The sequence below is a fragment of the Meleagris gallopavo genome, chromosome 2 (genome assembly GCF_905368555.1).
Source record: "Meleagris gallopavo chromosome 2, MGAL_WU_HG_1.1, whole genome shotgun sequence".
In the NCBI taxonomy this organism is placed as follows: Eukaryota; Metazoa; Chordata; class Aves; order Galliformes; family Phasianidae; genus Meleagris; species Meleagris gallopavo.
In genome coordinates this window covers 70,166,649-70,178,744 of record NC_139405.1, presented here as the reverse complement: position 1 = coordinate 70,178,744, position 12,096 = coordinate 70,166,649, and positions in this window count along the sequence as shown.

Sequence of the window (12,096 nt, the reverse complement as noted above, 5' to 3'; positions counted from 1 at the left end):
TAATATTCCATGTCTTTCAAAAACTCTAGTAACCAATGGTAGAGAAGCCCAAATGAAACACATCTGCAGAACAGAGACAGTGTTACCCACATCCTTCTTCTCTATGAAGCAGATCTGTAGTAGCTTTATTGCTTACTAAATCTTCCAGAAACAGTGAGTCTGAATAACTTCTCCATTTTAATATTTTTTTTTTTAGAGCAGAGGGCTGAGATTCAAATCAGGAACCATTTTCAAGCCATAGTATTTAAAATTGTAGAGGTGGGTGAGAAACAAACAAAAAAAAATTAGAAAATTTTTGTTCAGATTGATCAATCCAATTTTGTTTTAATTTTCATGTCTCCACTGGCAGATTTCTCAAGAAAAAATATATATTTTTTGTGAATATAAAAATATTCACAAAAATAGTTTCAGGAAAGAGAAAAAAAATTGTTCATTAGTCTCTGGACTTTTTCTGTGACAAAAAGGAATACAGAAATGGTATTATAGTAAGAGAACTGAGCATACAAACCAAGTAGTGTAACTAACAACTCTGTGTATCAAGTAAAGCTCAGTTTTTACATAAGCATTAGAATGAAATGTATGCTAAGAAATTCATATTCCAACAAATTAAGATTAAACTATTTGCATTTTTTCCAGTATTAGAGAGGAATTCACCTAGAAATAGCCAAAGTTAATCAAGGAAAACTGTTCCCATAGAAAAGATTAATTGACTCAGAAGTATTAATTAGCAAAGAAGTGTCTTTGAAGTGACATCCCTACACCTGAAATGAAGCATTGAGAACAAAGATTTCTCTCAAAAAGTCTAGTTTAAAAAATGTGTAAGAATCAAAACTTAGATTTGTGTTAGAAGATTGTATGCATTTGTCTTTGTAAGATCAGTTTTATATGTACAACAGTATTGCAGAAATTATAAATATTTTATTCTGAATTTTCCTAAAAAGTATCTTCAGTTATCATATACTCTAGTTCAGAGCATATGAGATCATCACCACAGGAACATCATTTTTTCCCTTACACTAATTACTGCAATGTATTTGTTGCTATGAGTTATCAAAAAAAAAAAAAAAAAAAAAGTTAAATATGAATGATTGAATTGACCAAGAGCACAGCACTCTTTTCTCAAATCTACCTATAACTCAGTTCAGCTAGAGATTCAGTCACTCATAGGAGGACATACTTTGTTTAAAAGAAAAAAAGAAAAAGAACACAAGTATGACTGTTGCTTAGACTTAAGTAGAACTGCAGCAGATTCCTTGAAAATCTCCTCATCACCAATTTTTCTCAAACTTATTTTTCTCTCTCTGATCAGCCACCTGTACTATATATATAAATTATTCTCAGAGCTTTCTTCCATCTCTGTGTCCAATTTGAGTTCATTGGTTGGTCTCCACTTTTCTTCAGCAATATTGCAAAAAACAGGTTTTTTTAATGTATGCTATTATTCATCAGGAGATAGGAAAAAATGCTTCTGCAACACCACATCCTAAGAATTGCAATTCTCATTTGTTTGTGTCGCTGATTTCACACATTCTCATTCATCCAGTTTTACTCTGAATAAATCACAAGCCTTTAAAATTCAGAACCAAGGGAAATTTGTGAATCTGTGGGAAATTAAATAGAAAATGATCTTTCCCTTATTCGTTGACTTCCATATTTGTATACTGCATTTTTTTCAAATTACAAATATTGTGCAAGGTACGATGTAGATCAGAGTGCCTCAGCTTTTTTCTCGTTTATTTTCTATTTCCATTTTTAAAATTTTAACTGTTAATTTCAAGACAGCAAAAAGTCTTGTATTCATCTTCACAGTAATGCTGTTGTATCTAAATTGTAAGTCGTGTTAGTTTTAAGAATTCTAGTAGCATGATGCATACTTCATAAATTACTTCTATTTTCCTCTTGGCCTTTCCACCTTGTTTATAGTTTTGCATAATTTATAATCTGCCCAGGAGGGTGAGATAATTGCCTGGTTAAAGTGGAGAATATTGAGGCAGGGCTTGAGCCTGAAAATCCTTTCTTGAGTAAGCAGTCCTTACTCAAATAGGTATTAACTAAAGGATTCAAGAGGAGTGTTTACATAAATGCAGTTTGTAAGTGTCTGGTCTGGGAGGATGCTGAATACCATGTTTGCAGTTTGCTAGTAGAAATAGGTATTGGCTATGTTCTCGTTTTCCACTGTTTAAAATAACTGGAAAAGAGCTAGTTCATTAGACTATGATGGATTTCTGGCATCATTCATCATGGCATCTTAATTTTTTAGGTTACTACAAATTTTAAGATGAGATAAAACCAGTGCTTCCCCAGAGACTTCAGTAGAATTCTGCTGTTATTCATGAACAAACTCCCACTCCCATTTTATTAAAAATCTTATAATTTACAAGTAATATGTTTTTTTCAGAAAAGATGAGAACAGAAAGATGCATAACAGAGTTTTACAAATCACTTCAAAGACCCAGGAGTTCAAAATGAAAGTATAGATTGATAAACTACAATAATACATAGTAATTTTGACGTATTACATAAATTGGGAAAATATAAATATATATAGAACAGATATTTCTTAAGTTTCTTAACTCTTACAAGCTTTCATACACTCTTAGAAAAAGACAAGGAAAGGTCTAGCAAATTGCAGTGTGAATAGGGTAAATTAGCTACATGCCACTTTCTTTTTCTTTGAGTCAATGGAAAATGTTTCTATTTCATTTCCAAAGGGAAAGGATTAAAGAGGCTTTAATTAGTATTCCATAAACAACTCCAATACTTTCATTAGAGAACAATAAAGAAATGACAAAGAATGTCGATCTTCAGAAGTGACAAAATATTTGGAGAAAATCTGTGGAAGCAGTGGGAACAAAAATAAAAAAGAGCCTAATAGATGAGATATAATCTCTGCAAGAAGGACAAGATGCTCAGAGGATAGGCGAGAGCATGGGTTAGTTGGGGTTGTTGGGACTGACACATCTAATCCAAAATGTAAACTAACGCAGAACCTTTGTATTTCAAAACCATCTTAGGTATCAGACTTTTGTGTGCCTTCTACCTTTTTAGCTTAGAAAAGAAAGTTAAAAAAACCCACAAACCTTTTCATGGAGAGTAAATGGCATACTTTAGACTCTCACTACATCACAATTCCTTTGCTGTTTGATTAGGAATGCATTTGAGAGTCTGGACACTTTCTTTCAAACTTGTTTGCTCTTTCCCCCTCCTCTTCTCTTTACTCAACATTGTCTGTCTGTGGTGCCTAGATTTCAAAACTCTCTTTACCCTTTAAACTGTTGCTGTCAAAGACTACAATAAAAAGGAGAATAGGAGAATCGTTAGAAGAGCATTCTGCCAAGATGCTTCTTCAATATATATTGCCATTATGTATCTTGGCAGATCTATGTGATTAATATCACCATTCTAAGCCAATGAAATTGATCCTGTCATCACCTTTAGAAGAGAAGGCATCCAAAAGAAAAAGTTCATTTCAGGGTCTTACATGGGAGATGAAATAAACTTTTAAATAATTGTCATGCAAGCGGCAAATTCTTTTCATGTATATGCTCATCCCAGACTGTTGCCAGCCATTTCTTCTACTAGAAGACTTTATCCCTATCTGAATCTGGTGCACTTTCATTAGCTGCATTCTCCAGCAGCACAGAGTATTTTCACACAACTTTACACAGCCATATGTTGTTAGTCATTTATCATCCTTGTCTTAAATTCTTCTGCTTCTATAGACACAGTAAAATTCTTGAGCCAAATAAAAACTGTCAGAGAACAACACAAATCAATCTTAAGAGCAGGTAATGAATTAATTTAATTGATCAAAAAACATTTACAATAAAAGCAATAAATAAACACTGCAGCTTTATCAAATTCCTTTTTGTTTTCTCTGTCTCACTTTTTTTTCCTTCTTTCTGCTGACAGTACATAAATGTCCACAGAAACTATATCTTCTTTGGACAAGGGTGATCTTTTTGATAATAACTGGCTGCTTCCTTCCTTTTTCCTTTTTGCTACATGAATGAAAAATTCCTCTGCAAAACTGCATTTTTGACTAAATTGATTGCCTGAGCCTTTAATTCTAATGTTTCAATAGATTGGCTCCTGGGGATTATGTATGTGTCTTGTATTTCATAGACTTTTAGTTGTGATAATTTAGGCTTAGATTGCTGATAATGTTAGACCATTAGAGAATATATAGTATGACAGCAGTCATAAAACAGGCATTTGTTACTGCATTGTGTTTTATGTTGGTTAATGTTGTGTCCACAAATGTTTGCAAAACATAAAAGATACCAATATTTTAATGATGCAATAAGTCTGAATCAAATAAAATGCCATATCTTTGTGACAAGAAAATTTATTCCAAAACAATGGCACCAGAATTTAAATGAAAAGTTTTATAGAAAAGAGTAGTGTGCTTGTCAGAGTTTTATATATGTGTGTATTTATTGGTGCGCTAAATTGATTATATACAGTAAATGGCATTGCTGCTATCACACCATATTCTGATCATTTCCATATGCTCTCAGCTTTTATTTTGACTTGGCAATTATGAATGTATAATCACAGTTATATGAGTAGGTTGTGTTCTGATGGGAGAAAAAGTGATTGAGTAACAAAATAACACAGGAACAGAGGAAAGTTTAGGCACTATTCTGGTCAGTTAGAAAACCAAATTCCTGAATACTTGCAGGCTTGAGAATATGCGCTGTTTTTCACACACACAAAGATTCCTGACCTGAATTTTATCAAGAGTCACAGCCAGATATGGAGCCTATGGTAACAAATGTGAAGCTGCTCAGATTTGAAATTAGCACAGTGATATTTTGGCAGTGATGTTTTTTGGTTATATTAGCATTTCAAAGATAAAATAAATGAGACAGGTGAGAGATTAAGCTACTTGTCCAGACCAAAGAATTTCACATTTAAATTCTGTCTGCTACTACTAATGGTCTTTGCAATGAGTAACACAGCTCTTCTTTTCTAACATAGATGGATGTAGAAGAATAAACAAAGAACATCTGAGTTCTACCATAAAAGAAATTGCGAGTCTGTGCTGGATAAAATCATACCCTTCATTTCTTTTTGGCTTTTCCCCTTGTGTGAACCTTGGGGATGTAGGCCTTCAGCAGGGAGTTCGCTTACTTCACCAGGGGGTACCCCACCACAGAGCAGCTCTGAGAGACACTCTAAGTCCCAGCAGGTACTCTTCCAAACTCAGATATGAAACAGGAGGCAGCAGTACAGAGAGGAGTGCTGGTGAAGAGAAATACATAAAATTTTTTCCCATTTCAAGGAAGTTATCCTCAATATCACTCATCCTACAACGGCCTTTACTTCCTCTCTTGCAAGAAGAGCTGCTGTGATGAAGTTACATAATTTGAGCCAATGAGAACTCACGTGCAGTGTTCCATGGGGTGAGCAGGAACCTCCTGCAAGCATAGAAGAGGTTTGAGACACAGTTGTACCAGTGCTGTACCACAGGATCCAAGAAGAAAGGTTGAGAGAGATGCGCAGAGTATATCAGTGAGAAAGAGAGCAAAAGATAAAATGAAGAAATTCTACGATTCGATGATTCTAAGAAGTATGAAATGGGGCTGCTTACTTTCTGCCTAAGTCACTTTTTCCAGATACTTTTTCCTAAGTCAACCTACTTTTGCCTACTCAAAATACCAGTATTCACCACTTATGCCAGAACTTTAGCCTGTGGTAAAATTGACTTAGCTAATTATAAAATAATTGCAAGAATTTTAGAACAATAACTCCTTCAGTATTTGCCATGTCTATACTGTGAAATCATTGTGTTGTATTATCAGCTACAACTCCTCGGAGAATCTTAAGTGGATACAAATAGTTTATTAAGGATTTTGCCTGAGGTGATACTCCACCACATTTTGATTTTCACATGAAAGAGTGAATAGTATATTAATGTATACAGTTTATAAAGTGGAACTATTTCTGGTGAGCCCTTTAAAAAAAAAAAGTTTTATGGACAATTGTATTTTTTTTTATATTCAGATTGTTTTAAGTGGCAAAAGTAACTGTGATTTCTTTATTTTGCAACATATTTTTCCCAAAACGTTATTGATTTCTATGCACATTGTATTGTGGTTGTAGAAGGATAGCAATATCACAAGGAAGAGTATGCTTTGTGCAATAAGTTTTCAGGCAGCATGGATCGCCTGCAAAGGTGTGAACAAACTCCAGAGATTTTGGTTGCTGGTTTTTCCTTAAGTCAAATGTATGCAACTGTGAGAGTGTACATGTACATGATACACAGAAATCAGATCTTAAAAGTATTACGAGAATGTTATGTCCCATCTGTGGAGGAGTTCAAGGCCAGTTTGAATGGGGCAGCCTGATCTAGCAGGTGGCCTGGCCGTGGTCCTTAAGGTCCCTTCCAACCTAAGCCATTCTACGACTTTTTGATTCTATGATTCTATGAGATTAAAAACATAAGCAAACAACTTCATACTCAGGTTGCATATGCATAAAGTTGGAAAACAGCACACTATTTCTAACTAGCATTATCTGAAGAGCAATAGGATTTGGCATAATAAAAAGCAAAAATACCTTAGAAATTCAAATTTTAATTATCACAAAAAAATCTGTTTGTACCAGAACATGTTAGCCCAGTTTAAACAAAGGGAAGTGAAAACAGAAATTTCTATAAATACAACAAAGATTTTTGTCTGACCTGGGGATGGGAAGGCACATCCTTGGCTCATGGATTATTAATAGTAAGTTACTGAAAGAAGAGAGAGAACAAGCTCTTAGACTCTATTTTATGCCCCTGTGCCTCATGAGTGATGGAAGTAAGACAAAGCCATGCAGATGATTTTGTATTATAGTCTTCATCTTATGATTTCAAAAGAAATGGGAATGTCGATAGAATAGAGCCTTGACAGAAGATTGGTGAGTTCAGCAGTTGGCATGGCTTATATCACATCCTTGAGAAGGATTCTGAGAAGAGAATTCTGTTTTGTCTACTTCAGAGATCCAGAAGTTAACAGAAAATTGCTTTTGCTTTTTAATGCTACTGTCCATCACAGTATAGCAATGGGTATGGAATAAGTAGTTCAAGGTTGCAGATTAAAAATGCTTTAAATAGAGTGGATACCACAAAACTGTTCTGCCAACAGAGCAAACCAGATCTGACCACAGCCAAATTAAAAAAGAAAATTTCATGTTTTTATTTTTTATTCAAGAGCCTACAGTCTTTATTCACGTAGGTTTGTAACAGCTATTTGCAGCTTGTTTTCCAGACTGTGGCAGTCTCAAGTGACAAGCTGGTAAACATCTTTTTAAAGCTTGTTAAAGGGGGTATATTTTTTCCACTGAAGTTGCACTAAATTTAACCTAACGTAGGGAAATTGTGCATTATGTAGTAGGGCTCTCAGGTTCAGTAAAGCAGTTGGGTAGCTGCTACACCAGCAGGCATCAGGCACCTCCTCCCTTTCTAAGGCAACTACAAGGGTAGTTGGCTGGGCTGTCAGACAGCAACAATCCACAAATGCCCAGATATGGCCCCACAGCTACTTCAAAAAATGTACAATTTAGTTTTAACATCATCCTTTCTTTTCAGCAGCAGTTCTCCTCTTTCCTTGCTTGAAAATGCAGCTGTGGTGTGAACAGGCACATTATGTAAAAATAAACCATTTGATAAGTGGATGAAGAGGGACACTCTTTGATCAGCAGAATATACAGATGTTCACTAGTGCAAAGGGGCACTGGAGGAATTCCTAAGAAGTAAGTTCCAGCAAGAGTGAACTTTTTGGAAGGCTAATTGTGTGAGAATCTGCCAGGCAGCTAGAAAGAGCTGTAAGCTCCCAAACCATATGATCCAAACCAAAGGGGAAAAAAAGAAAAAAAAAAAGACTTTTGCTTTCAAAAGTATTCCAAAGGCCTAAAAATAGATCATGGGGAGATGAATCAAATAATAATTTATTCAGAAAACTAACTTGCAGACAGAATACACAATCCTTTGATGTTTGAAAACTATTGAAGAAAGTCAATATATTTCAAAATATTGCTGTTTGAATTTTCTTCCTTCATTTCATTGAAGATTACTGTGTGAGTATACTTTTCTGCTGCTACTATATTTTCAGACATCAATAAAAGCAGAAGAGAAGTCCACAGAGTATAGATAATAATTTGTGTGTTTGAAGAAGTAACAGTAAATCCTACTCCAACAGAACACACACATGGTTGAACAACCAAGCTTAGGACTCTCCAAGATTATATTATGTTCAATATCTGGGCAACGTTTAGTTCTTTTAAGTCACTATTTTTCCTTTTTTTATTGTGTCTCCAATTAATAAGTTTCTCAGTGCAATTCTGGAAAAAAATAGCACACAATATTTTATTCTGTTCATCCTACTTGTGATGAAATATGAAAACTTTAAAAGATATTCCTTTGTATAAGCTCCTCCTATTTGTGGAGGCAAACTCTGCTTAGCAGATATAAATATTATGATTTATATTTTCTATGATAATTTGAAAATAGACCCTTTGACAGACCAGTTATACTTACTGACACAAACCTGGTAACTGACAGAATGTTTAAATCCCATGTTGTTATAATTCCTGATAATTTCCTTTTGCATTTTAGGACTTGAATTGTCAAGTTGATTTAGACAATCAAGGAGAAAAGTAATTTAGTGAGCTGTTTTCCCCTCTTAAATTTTTGAGTATATTTTCCTCCTGTAATAAGAAAACAAACAGCTTACCAAGAGGTGACTTTCTGGGGAAATCCCCAGTTGCTGGTTTTGGAGATTACCAACAATTACTGAGGATACCAGAGTTCATGAGATGGCAAATCCAACACCTGCAGAAAGATAACAGAGGAACCCAGCACTGTTTCAGAAACACCAGTGTTATCTCAGTCACAGCTAGATAAATATCACATGACAAGAAGTGATAACAAACATACTGCCATAACTGGGAAGATCTCTGTTTACAAAGATTAAGGAGGAAAACACAAGGAAATGCAGTTAAACAAAGAGCCTAAATGATACTTCTACTTTACACAGGTTGTAGAAAAATCAATAGAAAAATACAAAGAATGAATTCAGTGTGTTGGGATCCTTACAAAGATAACTCAGAGCAAATGCAAGCAAGCTGTTAAATCAGAGCTATGCTGGTGGTTGCTGAAGAGCTATCAGGAGGATTTAAGCTCTGCTTTGAGTTGGCTTTCAAATGCATGCAGTTTACAGAAATTGTGTGTGTTGCAGTGGAACATATCAGTTTCTATTAGCTGGTGATAAAATGCAAGGCACACATGGAGCTGTTTGGGTAGAACTGGTGGATTCATACAACTGAAAATGGCATCACACCCTGCCCCTAATTTCATAACGAAATACTGGAATAAAGGATGCTTCCATTGCTGAATTGAGCTGCCTTAGCTCTTCAGAAACCTGTTTCTACGTTAATATTAACACAATCATTTCTTTTTCATTGATTTGTCCCATATTTTGTGTTATTGATGTATTAAATTCAAATTATTTTTCTGGTGCCTATTTGAAAACGATATGAAACAAAAATATATTTAATTTGTTGGGTTACATGACTAGAAAAATTAATGACTGCCAAAATTGTAAAGTCCTTGAAGTATAACTTCATGGACTTCATGAGTATAACTTCATTTTTTTTTACCGAGTTCTTGTCTGAGTTTGGCTTTTACATTATTTTAAGGCTTAATTATATGTCTTACCCAAAAATAGTTCCAGCTTAGAGGTCATAGTTCTTTCTACCATTACTGGATGAAAATATTATGATTCATTCGTTACACATAATGAAAATATCTAGAGATGGGACATCCTTCTTAAAATAATGGAATTTTATTTTAGACTGTACAAAACAAAAGTGGGGAAAAATAGCAACAGCTGCTATTTCATTTTGTTTAACAAATATAAACCTGTAAATCTATTGACCATATAAACCTACATTCATTTATTTGAGACAACACAATGTTTTATGAATTATTACACTTGTGAATACATGAGAAACCTGGAAGGTCTTTGAGACGTTTCCTGGTTTCTTCCCAAACAACGTCAGGTTTTTGAATGAAGACCCTTCCAGAGCTACAGGCTCTGGCATATCATACAGTAGACTGACAGGAGAATACTTCCTTCTCAGCTATGTTCAACTGAACAAGCACGGGATTTTCTACCTGTCTCTAACTTGAAGAAAGTGTTCTTTCCTCATAGTGCTACTGCCTACCTGGGCTCCATTCTTTGCATGAAACCTAATACATGTTTTCAGTATTTCCTATTGTCCCTCTTCAGACCCAGGATGCCCAATACAGGCCAAGTAAAGATTGCTATGTTCTGCTGTTCTAGCAGATGAGACTTCAGGAAATTTTGTTTTTAGGGTTTTTTTAAAGTGTTTTATTAACACTTTTCAAACTACTTAGAGCTACTTGATATCAATCATAACACTTGGAACTGTTTACTGAGAGGATTCATTAAAGCTTTAGATCACAGAATCACAGAATGGCGAGGACTGGAATGGACCCCAAGGACCATGAATCTCCAAACCCCCTGCCACATGTAGGGCCACAACCTCCACATTTAATACTAGACCAGGCTGTCCAGAGCCCCATCCAATCCGACCTTGAATGGGGCATCCACAACCTCTCTGGGCAGATCATTTCCTTACAAAAGTGCTCAGTTGTGTGAATTAACTAAGTACTAAATGCCTACTCACTACTCTGGTCAAGGCAGGGAAAATATTGTGTACTGTTCTACTATCCTGAAATTTGCTTTATAAACTTTCTGAAGCTTGTCATTAAAAAAGGCTTCAGTGTCACTGAGATGGTAACAGTTAACAGTGCCAAGAGCTGATGGGATACATTTTGATGTATTTTTATTGTCTTATTGATGAAGCTGTTTTGTGCTATTTTCTTATGTGTTCACACAGACTGTGTCCTAATCCTCGGTGGCCCATTGCCCCCTAAGTTGTTGAAGTACTCAGAAATTTTATGACCGGTCTTCCGGAAGGAAGCTATTCACTAACTGAACTTCAGGTATGTGAACCATCCCATTGAAGTTTCCCATTTCAAGTTCATACCCATGTGTCTGTAGGATGATAGTATCTCAGCATCTTCATGCTTCTCAATTAAAGGCTAGTAATTGGAGCCAGTTTCCAGTAGTATGGGCAACATTTCTTTCTGCAGCAGTGAGGTCTCAGGATGGAGCTCCTGTAATAAAAAGAGATAAAAAGGATAGCCCAGGGGAAGTCAGATTTACTGTTTCTGGATGGGCCTATCTCATAAGCCCCAGCGGCCTTACCAGGACTATAGCTTGTACAAAGTGATGGGTGTGGGCTCTTGTCCTCAGCTTATTTTACTACACCAGCAACTACTAATTTTTCCTGCACCTGGGGCTGGCTACAGTCACCATCATTCTTGGCATTGCCATAGTACAGAGACAGGAGTAATGAGTAAGGAGAGATAAATTGACACCAATGCACAACAAAAGAATCCCAGGTGTACCAAGCCTCTCACTGAAGAAACTCATTTCTCCCTTTTGTTCTGGAGACAAAGAGTACTCGACATCTTTGAGGTCTTTTGAAAGCCTACTCTTCATGGCCTTTTTCACATATCTGAAGTATAACCTCTGGCTTATTTTCATCTCAAAGCAAAACTGAAAATCTATCAAAGGAGAACACCAATGAAGAAAAAGTAGATGAAAACTCCTGACTGCTTGGAAGACAAAATCAGAAATGTTCCAGGTATTTATCATAAATGAGCTGTTCGGAACTATAAGCTATCTCTATGAAGAGAAATGTCTTTTCTCCATTCTCTGTAGTGAGGACATTTGGGCTGCATTAAACCACAGAATGGGAGGGGATTTCAGAAAATTTTCCCTGCCAAAATTGCATGTAAGGCTGCTTAAAAAAAAAAAAAAAAAAAAGTCTGATTGTTATAAAGTTTAATGTTACGATGTTTTCAATTAGTTTAAAAGCTTTTTTTATTGATCATTTTTATTACAGTTGTTCAGTAATTTTGTAACTCTTATTTGAAATAAGGCACAGTTTACTTAAAGCATCTTGAACTACATTGCTTTTTCAAGTGTTATCAAGCACAAGTACTGTGCTGGGTCA